The sequence below is a fragment of the Muscardinus avellanarius genome (assembly GCF_963383645.1).
Source record: "Muscardinus avellanarius genome assembly, chromosome: 4".
Classification (NCBI taxonomy): domain Eukaryota; kingdom Metazoa; phylum Chordata; class Mammalia; order Rodentia; family Gliridae; genus Muscardinus; species Muscardinus avellanarius.
Genome location: NC_137789.1, coordinates 123,819,160 through 123,832,173, shown reverse-complemented (window position 1 = coordinate 123,832,173; position 13,014 = coordinate 123,819,160).

Genomic DNA, 13,014 nt, shown 5'->3' with positions numbered 1-13,014 from the left:
TTTTTGCCAGTGTAGTTTCCAAAAATGCCCATTTGGGTGCTATTATATTTTTGGAGCCTCAACTACTTAGTCACTAAAACAAAAATTAATGTCAAAATATGATTATTAAATCTTGCCAGGTAAGGATTTTAATATTTATTAGTAATCCTTGAGTTTTAAGAGTCAGAAGCCTTAGCCGGGTGTGGTAATACATGCCTGTAGTTCCAGTACTTGAGAGGCTGATACAGGAGGATTGCAGGTTTGATGCCAGTCTCAGAAACTTAGCAAAACTTTCAGCAATCTGGTAAGATACTGTTTCCAATAAAATAAAATAAAATAAGGCTGGGGTGTATCTCAGAGGTAGAATACCCTTGGTTTGATTCCCAGCACCACCAAAAAAAAAATCAAAAGAAGAATAAGAAAGTCAGAAGCCTCATCCAAACATAACAACTTAGAATAAGGATGCCTTTCCCCTGACTTCAAGTGATTCCATCCTTCTAAAAGATAAATGCACTTCAATCACCAAATTAGCCAGATATAATTCAGTTCCAAGAAATAGAATCATAGCAAGTTAAGAAAAAAAAAATGTTCTACTGGCTTCCTTACTAGACTGTTTCCTGAGGGAGGGCATAGAAGCAAAGAAGACATACAACAAGAGTCTGAATCTTAGAGCTCAGACCTTCTATTCAATAGGACTGGTTTTACTTGTCTCTCTCGAGAATGTAGATGACCTAACTGTCAGTAGTCTAAGATCCAAGTCCTCTAACTTAGTAATACCATGAGAAAAAAAGAATGCTTTCTTCCATGACAATCCAGGGGAAGAGCCATGATTGGCTGTGCTCAGGTCCTATTCCTGTCTCTATGGTACACATGGTTTAAGGGAGGGAGAGGAAGTACAGGGTAAGTCAACAGGAGAAAGGTTAAAACAAAGGGTGTTGAGCAAATTGGACAACATTGTCCAATGTTGTCATAACATCCACCAGTAATTTAACACTACTGTACACTAGAAAAGATATTGTTGTGTTCTACAATTAGGGATAATTTGATATTACCAGAATTAAGTGAGCCTTTTTGGGTTTCAGTGGGACATTTGAGACATTAAGGAGCCTGAGTTCCCATCACAAAATCCTATCACTCATTCATTCCTTCAATAAATATTGATTATATGACTACCCTTTATTTCTCAAACATTGAATTAGTTGTTGGTTATGCATCAGTAAAAACTATAGGCATGGTCTCTGCCTTCAGAGGTGATAATTTATAAACTAAACAAATAATACCACAAAGTGAAACAAAGTAGCTGATTCTATAAAAGGGTATCCTCGGGATATCTGTGGTAGAAGGGAAAGTGATATCATAGGTAGAAGGGGAAGTGTTTAAGGAAGACTTCTTAAAAGTAATATTTAAATTGCTAACTATAAAAAGAGACCAGAGTGAAACCCAGTTAGAATATGCAAAATTCCAGTGGTAATAAGATCATGGCATTTGTAGAAAAACAGAAAAGATTCAAGAGAGCTGTCTTTCTGATCAATAGCATTATTCTCATTTACTGTCTCCTGAGAAGAGCAAAACACTCTAACATATCTCTCTCCACCTGTCTCTGCTGCTTTTCTTTCTGGGGCCCTACTTATTATCCTTAAGACTAGAAGTGGCACAAATGGGGACTTGTTGCAGTTTAGGAATAAGTAGGAGTCAGCAAACAGGCTTCTTTTCATCCACCTATAAATCATCGTTTCATGTAGTGTCCTATTGCCTCTAAATGTCAGGACTCCTTCAGTCCCGTGAAATGGTCTCCAAGTCTGGGGACGGCAGACAGGCAACAATAGCTGGCATTTTCCCTGGAAGCAGTTGGCCTTACCACAAATGTGACTTTCCCTGAAGCAGCTTGATGCTCATCAGAGCGGTTGACCTGCATCAGAACTGAGTCCTCTCTGGTGTCTCCTTGCTAAATGTGAGATGAGCTGTTGCTGAGTTTGTCTAAGTCATCAGGGCCATGCAAAAATAAATAAATAAGTGTGTGTGACAAAAATGAATAATCTATTATCAGATGCATTTGCATAATTAAGCTCACTCCAAAAAAAAAAAAAAATGGACAGAGAACAAACTGGCAAAGTGGCATTGCGTAACATTGACTACAAAGCCCCAGAATAGAATTCTAGCAAAGCACAGCGGAGTCAGAGCTCTGTGTACACAGATTAGATAAATGCATCAGCTCAGTGACTAAAGAACGGACTACCTGCTCAATTTTTTTTTAAATGTAGCTGCTTCTTTTTGCACAGACTGAGATGACTTCTGGCTAGGAATAAGAGCTTGTGGGAGGCAGCTCACACCAACAGCAAGAAGCCAGGCTGGGACTCAGGCTCAGCTACATCTCTGATGTGTTTCCTGGCCTCTAGTCCAACACACAATCATGCTTTGAGTCCATTTTTTTTTTCATTTGTAAAATGGCCTGAGGTTTCTTCATTGTGCAAAGTGTTGTAAAAGGCAGAGAAATAAAACATCCCACTGTAGAAATACAAGTAGCCTCCAGATATCCACATCTTCTTGATTTTCTTTCTCTTTTTTCTGTTTTTTGACGGGGATGGAGATTGAATCCAGGTGCATTCTATCTCCAAGCTATATCCCCAGTCCATTTTTTTACTTCTTATTTTGAAACAGGGTCTCACTACATTGCTGAGGCTGGCCTCAAATCTACGATCCTCCTTTCTCAGCCTGCAACATGCTAGGATTACAGGCATGCATCACCATGCCCAGCACAGATATCTGGATTATGGCCCTGGAGTCAGTGGTGGCCACCGGTTTGTCAAATGTCTAATAGGAACTTAACTACAGCTGAAATAGTTATCCTATTGACCTTTCCCTCTACCTCTCTCTCATAAAACAAAGCAGCATCTATGAGACTTCAGAGACCTGGGCTATAGTTTGTGCTCCTTGTGACGGAGCTACCAGGAATGGGGTGGGGGTAGTGGTGGAGTATGGCTGAGAAGGCCCATATGGTCTCTTCCCAGGCACGTACTTTGATCACCTAGAAAGCTAGAAATAAACATATCTTAGTGCTGAAGGGGGAAATGCTAACAAAAATACCCTAGCTTTTAGTATTTACTTTCAAACTTGAGCCTTTCTGCAGCACCCACAGGAAAAAGAGACCGAGGCCAAGATTTATATCACCACTGTGCCTGTTTGATTTTATGAGCAGGGATTCTACTCAGATGGAGCGTGATCTATCTGTGACATCTGTCATCCATCAGTTACACAGGAGACCAGAGCTAATTTAGTTTCCTTCTCCTCTCTCATGTTTCCCACCAAGGCTGCCTCTGGGTCAAAGAAGATGACAGTCTCAGAAATGAAGACCACTCCTCTGCCAATGTTCAGACATATCCACGCATCACTAATTCAAATGGCACCATTTTATTCATTCTGGATTTCTAAGTGAACCTCACATCCATGAAAATAGCTTCATGAGAGCTATGTTGAAGAATGTATTTCCCTCCAACTCTGACTCAGTGAACCTCACCAGCTGTGACCTTGTGAGATGGAAGTGTGAATCCTGTAGAGAAACTGCTGGGGACGTTACAGGAGACCTCAAGGAAATGAGAGTTGAAGCAGGAGCGGTGGCTCATGCCTATAATACCAGTACCTGGGAGGCTGAGACAGGAGGTTTGAGGCCAGCCTCTACAATTTAACAAGACCTTGTTTCAAAACAAAAAAGAGCTGGGGATATAGCTCAGAAGTAGAATCCCCTTGGGTTCAAGTCCTAATAAAGAAGGAGGAAGGGATAGAGGAGGAGGAAGAGGAGGAGGAGGAGGAGGAGGAGGAGGAGGAGGAGGAGGAGGAGGAGGAGGAGGAGGCGGTGGTGGCAATGACAGCCAGCAAGCATGGAGGTCTATTCCAGCCATGTGTAACCTGGTGGGGAAAGGCAAGATGGGAGAACCACAGCTATGGGCCTGGGGATCTAACACAGCACTCCAAGCTCTTCAGAGCAATTTTGTCTCATTTGGAGATAGATGTTGTCTCAGAGGCTTCTTTGTGTCATATCCCAACCACAAACAGAAGCTTAAAAAAGTGACCAGCAGGGAAGAGCTAAAGTTAGAAGAAAAGTAGAGGTGAACATGAGAAAGATAGCAAAAAGAGAGGCAAATGTGACTTGACTGCTCTGTTGTATCTTGTCTACCAGCTACAGGGCTTCAAAAGGAAGGAAAGCAGGGAGCAATGGTGCACACCTGTAATCCCAGTACTTGGGAGGATGAGACAGGAGGATCAGAGGTTCAAGGCTAGCTTCAGCACCTAGTGAGGCCCTCAGCAATTTAGCAATATCGTATTTAAAAATAAAACAAAAAGAGCTGTGGGGTATAGCTCAGATGTAGAATGCCCCTGGGTTGAATCAATAGTCCCAAAAAATAAAAAGAAGGGAAAGAGAAGGAAACTTCTGACTTCTGGCAGAGAGAGGTAGAAGGCATCATCAGACCAAATAGTGTTATGTGCACACAGGAGTGTCGCTGTGAATTATAGTTCACCTGAGCCTTTTGCAGCAATCACAGGAAAAAGGCCAAGATTTATATAAATGAACAGTTATATAATTACAATGCACCAATAAAAATTAACTAATTAATTAGAGTAGACATTTCACCCAAAAAAAGGGAAGCAGAATACTTCCTGGCAAGTTGTTACATGATAGACACCACAGTTATTGATTCCACCACTGGGTTGGGGTGGGGGGCTTTAGAAACTTGTGTGCTGTAATTCAGATTCTTGGAAATAAGTCATGCATTATGAGCTGCTAAGCATCAGAAGGATTGAATTTTTAAGAGGGTATTAGAAGAAAAAGAATAAACCAATAAAAGACCATACTTCAAAAGCTAAGGTTAAAAACATGCTTTTGTTTCTATCTCTTTCTCTCTCTAGGGAGCAAACAGTTGTCATAGAAGACATTGTGGCTATTTTCAAAGGAATTATGATGTACTGGCAGTCTCAAAAAAAAAAAAAAGGATGACAGAATCTGAACTTGGGGGTGAAAATCTGAAAGGAAGCAATGATCAATGGTCACCAGATTTTTCAATTTAATTTTCCATAATTAAGGTATATTAAGGACAGTAAATATATGCTGGAGTTGGGGCTTGAAGACAATCTGAAAAATTCATAGGCACAAAAGAAAATGTTTCTTGTGTAAAAATGTTTTATAAAACCCCAATCCTAATGTATAAGAACCAGCTGCCCAAGGCAGCAGATGCTAAAAGACTGAAGAAAGAAACAAACAGATTCAGGATAGTGCAAAGTTGATTGGGGTCTTAGAGTTGGAAGTGTGTCCTGGGTTGTAGCAAGACAGGAGGATCCCTGTGCTCTAAGGCAGAAGGAAGGGATTTATATGCTAAGCCAGAGGTGGGTAGCAGCCAGCAGGAATGTACCAGGGCTTAACATAACAAACAAACAAAAACCCTGTTTACATGTCAAATATCTGTTAAGAAATACTCAGAGCATTAGCAGCCAGCACAAAATAATGCTTAGCTAACTGTCTGAACGATAGCTTACTTATTTTATAAGTTTTGGAATCTGTCCCAAGGTCACCTGACAGGCAAATGGTAGTTATGACTAAGATAGCTACAGTTATCTCGAGCCAATTCCCTACAAAAAATATACATTTGTATAAAATTGCTCCTTCCTTTGACACTAATAGATCTGGCTGCTGCACCCCACTCTTTGTCGTTGATGATCTGTTGACTTCCTGGTCTTTTCATATGTTCACTGAAGATCTTAGCTTGTGGCTCATGGTCTTTCTATCCACCTTATGACTATCACCCTGAACAACTTCAGTTCTGCTCAGATACCTGCAAGGTGAACAAGTCCTTGCCCTTCTCAATTCTGGGGACTTTCAGATCTGTTTCCATTTTGCCACATACACCCACATCCATACCATAATGTTTACCATCATTTTACTTTTTACCTATGAAATTTCAATCACCTAGTTACTCATTTGTTTTGCAAATAATTATTGAATAGGTACCTCATGCCAACTGTTATGCTAGTCTCTGTAATTGCAGTTATAGTTAAAGACAGACAAAAATCCTTTTCCCATGATGTTTGTCAACTATTAGAGGAGACAAGACTGCGTCTTAAATGTTTTGCTGTCATATACTGGAAGCCTACAAGAATGGCATCAAAACTGGGTGTAGGATGCAATGCAAGCCTTCCTGGTGTAAGTGATGTGTAAGCAGAGGCTTTAACAAGTTAGCCAGACAAAAGTGGACGAGGAACCATGTTCCAGACAGAAGAAATAAAATTTGCAAGTGCTCAGAGGTAAAAGGAGATATGATACATTTAGGAATCTGAAAGTTATTTAAAATGGTGGAACTGGAATGGACTGGCCATCCATTGTTATGGAGGAAGAGGAAAGATGAGGATGAGGCCCAGGTTTGGACTTGAACAACTAGGTAAGTGCTGGTGTTACTTACTGAAGCAGGAGTGTCAGAGGAAAAGCAAAACCAGAGGAAAGTTAAGAGTTTAATTTTGAGTATACTGAGTTCTAACTAGCACAGAGACATCCCCATGGACATAATGAATCTCGCCCACCTTCATGGACTACCTCCGCCCTGCAGCACACATGAAAGTGTCATTTCTGAAGACCCCTCATCCTCTTGGCCTGAGCTCCAGGGGCATCATTCCCATGATAAGCACCACACTAAATAACCCTGCACTAAGTCTGTCACTCCACCTTTGCCTCTTTATTGTTTTTTGGGATTGAACCCAGGAGCATTCTACCACTGAGCCACACCCCCAGGCTGATTTTTATTTTTTATTTTTAAACAAGGTCTCACTAAGTTGCCAGGACTGGTTTTAAAGCCGAGATCATCTTGTCTTAAGTCTCCCATGTACTGGTATTACAGGCACAACCAACTTCACTTGACTTCTATTATGTCATACAGTGCTGAGATTTCCTCTGTCACCCAATACTAGTCTATAAACTTTCTTAGGAATGGGGCATTCAGTATATATATATATATATATATATATATATATATATATATATATATACATATATTATACATACATATATATTATACATACATATATATTATATATACCTATATATAAAGAAGCTTCAATAAATACATGATTACTTCTTTTACCATCTATACTATAGTTTACTTTTCAGCCCTGAGATGATGAATTTATTTCTTATTCTAAATCTTTTCTCTTAATATAATAAATACTAAATCATATCACTTAAAACACTATTACAATCCATCTTTGGTCTTTTATCTCTATGCTGAACAGATGGCAAGTAGGTGCTCATTAAAGTTTAATGAATGAATGATTACTTGCATGAATAAACAAAGCAGAGTGAACAAACTATCATTTTAGTAGCTTTCCAAGATGTAGCTATCTTTGGCTGGGAATATGGATTGTATATTTGCAATTTGGAAGGGTGTACTGCAATAAAGAATTAGCTAAACTGGTGTCCATGTGAAACAATCAGGAATTCAGGACCTTAGGAAAGAAGAGAGTCAGAGTAAGAAAGAGAAGAGAATCAGGTAGAGCCATTTTTTTTGTAGTACTGGGGTTCCTGGATGCCCTTCTACCTCCGAGCTACACTCCCAGACCTATTTTTATTTTTTTATTTGGAAACAGGGTCTCTTAAGCCAATGAGGCTGGCTTTGAACCTGGCGATCCTCCTGTCTCTACCTCCCAAGCGTGGGGATTACAAGCGTGTGACACTACACCTGGCGGGTAGAGCCATTTGATGGGAGCATGATAGGGGAAGAAGCCTGCAAGTGGGGTGGCTCTATATATTTTTAAGAATACAATTATGTACTATGTTATTTAAATTGATAGTATTAATGCCATGCACTATTATCTCTGTTTCTCTGCCCCTCCTGTAGCTGTAGCAATACTCTATAAGGACACTTTTTGTGCAAAGTCATTCTTCCTTTTGATCAAATTGAAGAGAAAAAGAAAGAATGGCCACAGGAAACACTGGAAAAGTGAGAAACTCAGTAAGAATAGGAACACAAAATTCCTAAGAGACCAAGGACAGTGTGCCCCAAAGAATTCACCAGGACCTGGGCAACCACGAGATGCTGGAGTAATTTTATTTAGTTCTCGGTGATGGTTAATCTTGTGTGTTAATGGGGCCCTGGATGTCCAGATATTTGATGAAGCATTATCTGGGTGTATCTGTGAGAGTGTTTCTGAATGACATTCACATTTGAATCTATAAACTAAGACAGATTATCTTCCCTAAGTGAGTGGGCCTTATTCAGTCTCTTATACGCTGAGTAAATGAGGATTTATTCTTCCTGCCTATATTCAACATGAGACACTGGTCTTCTCCTGACCTTACACTTGGACTTGGACTGGAACTTCTTTTTTCTGGGTCTCCACTTCACCAAAGGAAGATTTTGGATTTCTCACCCTCTATAATCATACAAGCCACTTTCTTATAATACCTCTTTTCCTCTCTCCCTCTTCCTTTCTCTCTCTTTGTTCTTAAATGTATATATGTTCAATATATCATTGTATTATAAATAACACATATTATATAGTATTTTCACATCTACATTATTTATGTGCAATCATGTATTCTTAGATGATTTAATCATTTGGCAAACATGGTAGAGAGTACTTGTCCAAATCTAGAAGATATAGAAGATATAGCCTACCACACACCTAGGATATATAGCAAACATGGCCTATCCCATTTTTCCCAGGGCTATAATGAGCAATGACACAGATTAAATCAAACCCAAGAGAAAATGGTGCAATTAAGAGGTGGTAAACATGAGGTGTATGAAGCTGTTGCTGGTATACATGGCATACTGCTATGCAGTAGACAATTTTTAATATAAGTAAAAGGAATAGTCTCTAAAATAATAAGTACCATACAGTATACTAAGTACATGAGCCAGTAAGAGTCATTTGTTATCGCTGTCAAGTATTATGGAATGTGTGTGGCTGTGTCACTATATATTTATACAACTAGCAGCACGGTCTGCTCACACTAGCATCACCACACACATGTGCATGAGTAATACACTGCACTGTAATGTTATGATGGGCAGCATGTTACTGATGAAAAAATTTTAGTATCTATTTTATTTTTAATTGGCATATAATAATTGTACATACTTATGGGGAGGATAGGAGTTTTTCAACTCCATTATAATCTTATGGGACTACTGTCTATGTTTTGCTAAAAATGTGCATACAGCTCACAATTGTATAACACTATACAAATTATCATATATTAACATTATATATCATATTTTAGATCCTATTAATATTGAATATAGAACAACAAAGAAGGAAAGAAGAGAGATATGTCTATAGAGTTATTTATATGACATATAAATACTTAATTGTATAGATACAGTTGGTTATTTTACTCTGGAGAACCATGACTCAAATACTCTCATTTTTAATCTTTGTTCCTACAAAAGCCACACTTTAGCAACAAACTTCCCCCAAAGCCAGCTGGAACTAAGGGAGGCTAGTCAGAGAACATGAATATGCAAAATGTACACGGAAAAGATCATTGGACTAGTTAAAACAAAAACAGTCAGCAGGATAAGTCTTCTGGAAGTTAGAGGAATGTAAAGAAGAAAGTGTATGTTCCAAGAGGGAAATAAATAAAAGAAAAAAAAGGAAGGATCTAGGGATAAGTAAGTGCTACCATAAGAAAAAAGTAAGGAAAAGGTTGTTCTCACAGAACAAAGTAGACAGAACTACTTGCAGCAGTAGGTGTTGCTTTGCCAAAGCCCAGAGAGGAAGAATGGAAGAATATAAGATGCAGAGTAATTAGTATGGAGAACCACTAAGGCTGTACAGGTGGAATGCCAAGTCCAAAAGCACATGGACTATTTTGATGTAAGGGTGGGCCGGAGGCACAGTGGGAAACCAAGAGAAAGAGTGTTCGGAGGAATGCTTGACAGGATACAGTCTATCACCTGGATTTGGGACAAATATCATTCAAAATAGGAACATATGACACGGATGACAAGGCACTCAAGAGGCACAATCTGCTGCCTGTGAGGCTCTCAGGGAAGAAAATACTAATGTATTTTTTTGTGGGACAAAAAAGGTAGAACATGAAAAGAGGAATTTATTACCCTCAAAGGACTAGATTGGAGGCTTTTCAATTGCTTATAACATGGCTTAGCCTCAGTTCCTGTAATGGTAACAGAAAGCAAGCAATTGCAGCTGGCTTAAGAAAAAAGAGAAATGTATTAAGAGGACATTAAGTAACACACTGAGCCCAAGGATAACAAGACTCCGGAGGCATTTTAAATGGCAAATAGTTACCAAGAAATCGAGCCACACATCCTCTTCACGAACCCTCTCTACACCCTCACTCTCTTTTCCCTGTACAGAAGGCAGGTGGAAGATGCCTGCCTGCTCCACAGGCCCATGAGTGGACTTCAGTCATCCCAAGGTGCCCACACAGGCTGACTCACAGAAAGAAATGTGACCAGACAGCTGGAACAGGTGCTTTGGCAAAGGGGCAGAGTCACACAATATGCAACTGTTTGCAAAGTCCCCTACCTATGAGCGGTAATGATTCTTAGAGAAATTAAGTTGCAATGAGCTGAGCATTACTCTAAAGGTCCCTACTGCACTGGATAAATGAAAACATCAAAATGAAGAAAATGTTTTTAAAGCATATATACATGATAGAGAAAAAGTCATTAAGAGAGAGGCTGGCAATTAAAATACAGAAAGAAAATTAAGCATGTAGAACAATATTGTGTGATGAGAGTAAAATTTAACTAATAGCAAAGAGGCACAATTATTTTTTTCTGCTCTGTTGCCAAGTTAACAGTGGTTCTTCTTCTGTAAAATGATTCTACTTGATGAAAAGAAAGCTATAATTACCAAACAAAAAAAAAAGGCTGAGGACGTTCTAATGCCAGCTCATTCTCATTGTGATCCTAGCTGCAAAGACCTCGGGTAATGAAATGGACACTGTGCTCTGTAGCCTCCCCTTTAGAACACACAGCAGTGCGTTATGTAGGCTCTTTCTTAAGGAGCCCCAACATATGAGCTCATTCCACAATGCCAAAGCTTTGATTCTAAGAGGGGCCAGTGCAAAATTAACCATTACTATAGCACTTTGCTCTTGTGAAGGGACTAATGCAAGGTTATTTAGAGGAGCATATCACAACTAATTTTTTGAGCCCTTTATCATAATTAGCCAAGATTTTCACCAATGTCACAAAGCTATAACAAAGTTATAAATAAAAGTCCGTGTGTGTGTGTGTGTGTGTGTGTGTGTGTGTGTGTGTGTGTTTCTGGAAATTAAACCCAGGGTCATTCTTTTCTGAGCCACACCCCCAGCCCTTTTAAGTATTTTTTGCTATGAAACAGGATCAAGCTAAGTGGCTGACAGTCACACTCCATTGCTGAGGCCGTCCTCAAACCTCTAACCCTCGAACCAATTGCCAGTGTGGATCAGGTTTGCAAATCTGAGCCAATCACTGAGCCAGGATAAAAACCAGTAGATAATTTATGGGGCATTCATAGCATTGATAACTTTTAAATTCTGAACAAATCTAGTAGCATGAAAATTTTTTTGTGATAAGGAGTAAGCATAAAAAAGGTATATACTGTAGAAATTTAACATATGAATATTTCTTAATGAATAATGTTTACACACACAGCTTATCTCTGATAGTCAATAGTTTTATACTTCCTTTATCATACTGATGTTTTTCATATTCTCTATAATAAGTATATGCTTTTAGAGCTGGGCATGGTGGCACATGCTTATAATCCCAGCATTTGGAGGCTAAGACAGGAGGATCGCGGTTCACGGACAGCCTCAGCTACTACTTAGGCCCTTTGCAACTCAATTGGACCTTGTTTCAAAATAAAGAATAAAAATAGGACTAGAGGCATATTTTGAAAGTAGAATGCCCCTGGGTTCCATCCCCAGTACCACAAAAAGTAAATAAATAAGTATATGCTTCTATTATAATGATGTATTGTAATGATTTATTTTAAAAAAGAAATGTTACTGTTGGCATTTTTATAAAATACCCTAAACTCACACTAGCATAAAGACTAGTGAACAGCTTAATTCCAAAAATAGTACTATACCAAATCCAAATTCAGGAAATATGCCATAAAGTTCAAGCCAAACTAATTTCTAACATACCCAGATATCCATAATAAACTCATTAAAGATACATGCCAAGCTAGTTGAATAAGATCATTTGCTATGAAGACAATTGTCTATTTATTCAACTTACATTTGTCAAGCATTTACCATGTGTCAGACTCTGAGCATTAAGTCATTAAGATGCGGTAATGAACAAGTCAAGCATATGCCCAGTATCATGAAATTTATATTCTAGTACAGCAGACAAAAGCAAGAAAATTGAAAATCATGTTGACAAACTGTATGTAATAATTGCTGTTGGGAGAATGTACATCACAGAGTATATCTGGGAAATATATTTTGATAGTGAAGGCCCTAATTAGGAGGTGACATTTAAGCTAAAGAAGGAAAAGAAAGGAAGGAGTAATATATGTGAAAACTCAACAACAGGCAAGTGTTTAGAATGTTTGTAGAGCCCCTACGCTTGTTAAATATTATATTAATATCCCCCTATGCTGTTCAAACTGTTGTTCTGTGTCTGGTATCCTCTATGTTTTTTTTTTTTCTTTTTAAGGGGGGAATGAAATAATCAAGTTAATAAATTATACAAAAAGAGCTCATCTATTCAATGAGATCAAAATGGCTGAAAGAAAGCTGGTAGCCGGGCGTGGTGGCGCATGCTTGTAATCCCCGCGCTTGGGAGGCAGAGACAGGAGGATCGCGCAGGTTCGAAGCCAGCCGCGCGCGTTGGCTTAGGAGACCCTGTTTCCAAATAAAATATAAAATAGATCTGGGAGTGTAGCCCGGAGGTAGACCAGTGGGTTCCACCCCAGTACCACCAAAAAAATAAAAAATTAAAAAAATAAAGTATATTGTATATAAATGTCATTTCTTTTAATCTTCTAGTAATCTATAATGGTAAAATGGAAATAAAGATTAAAAAGGAA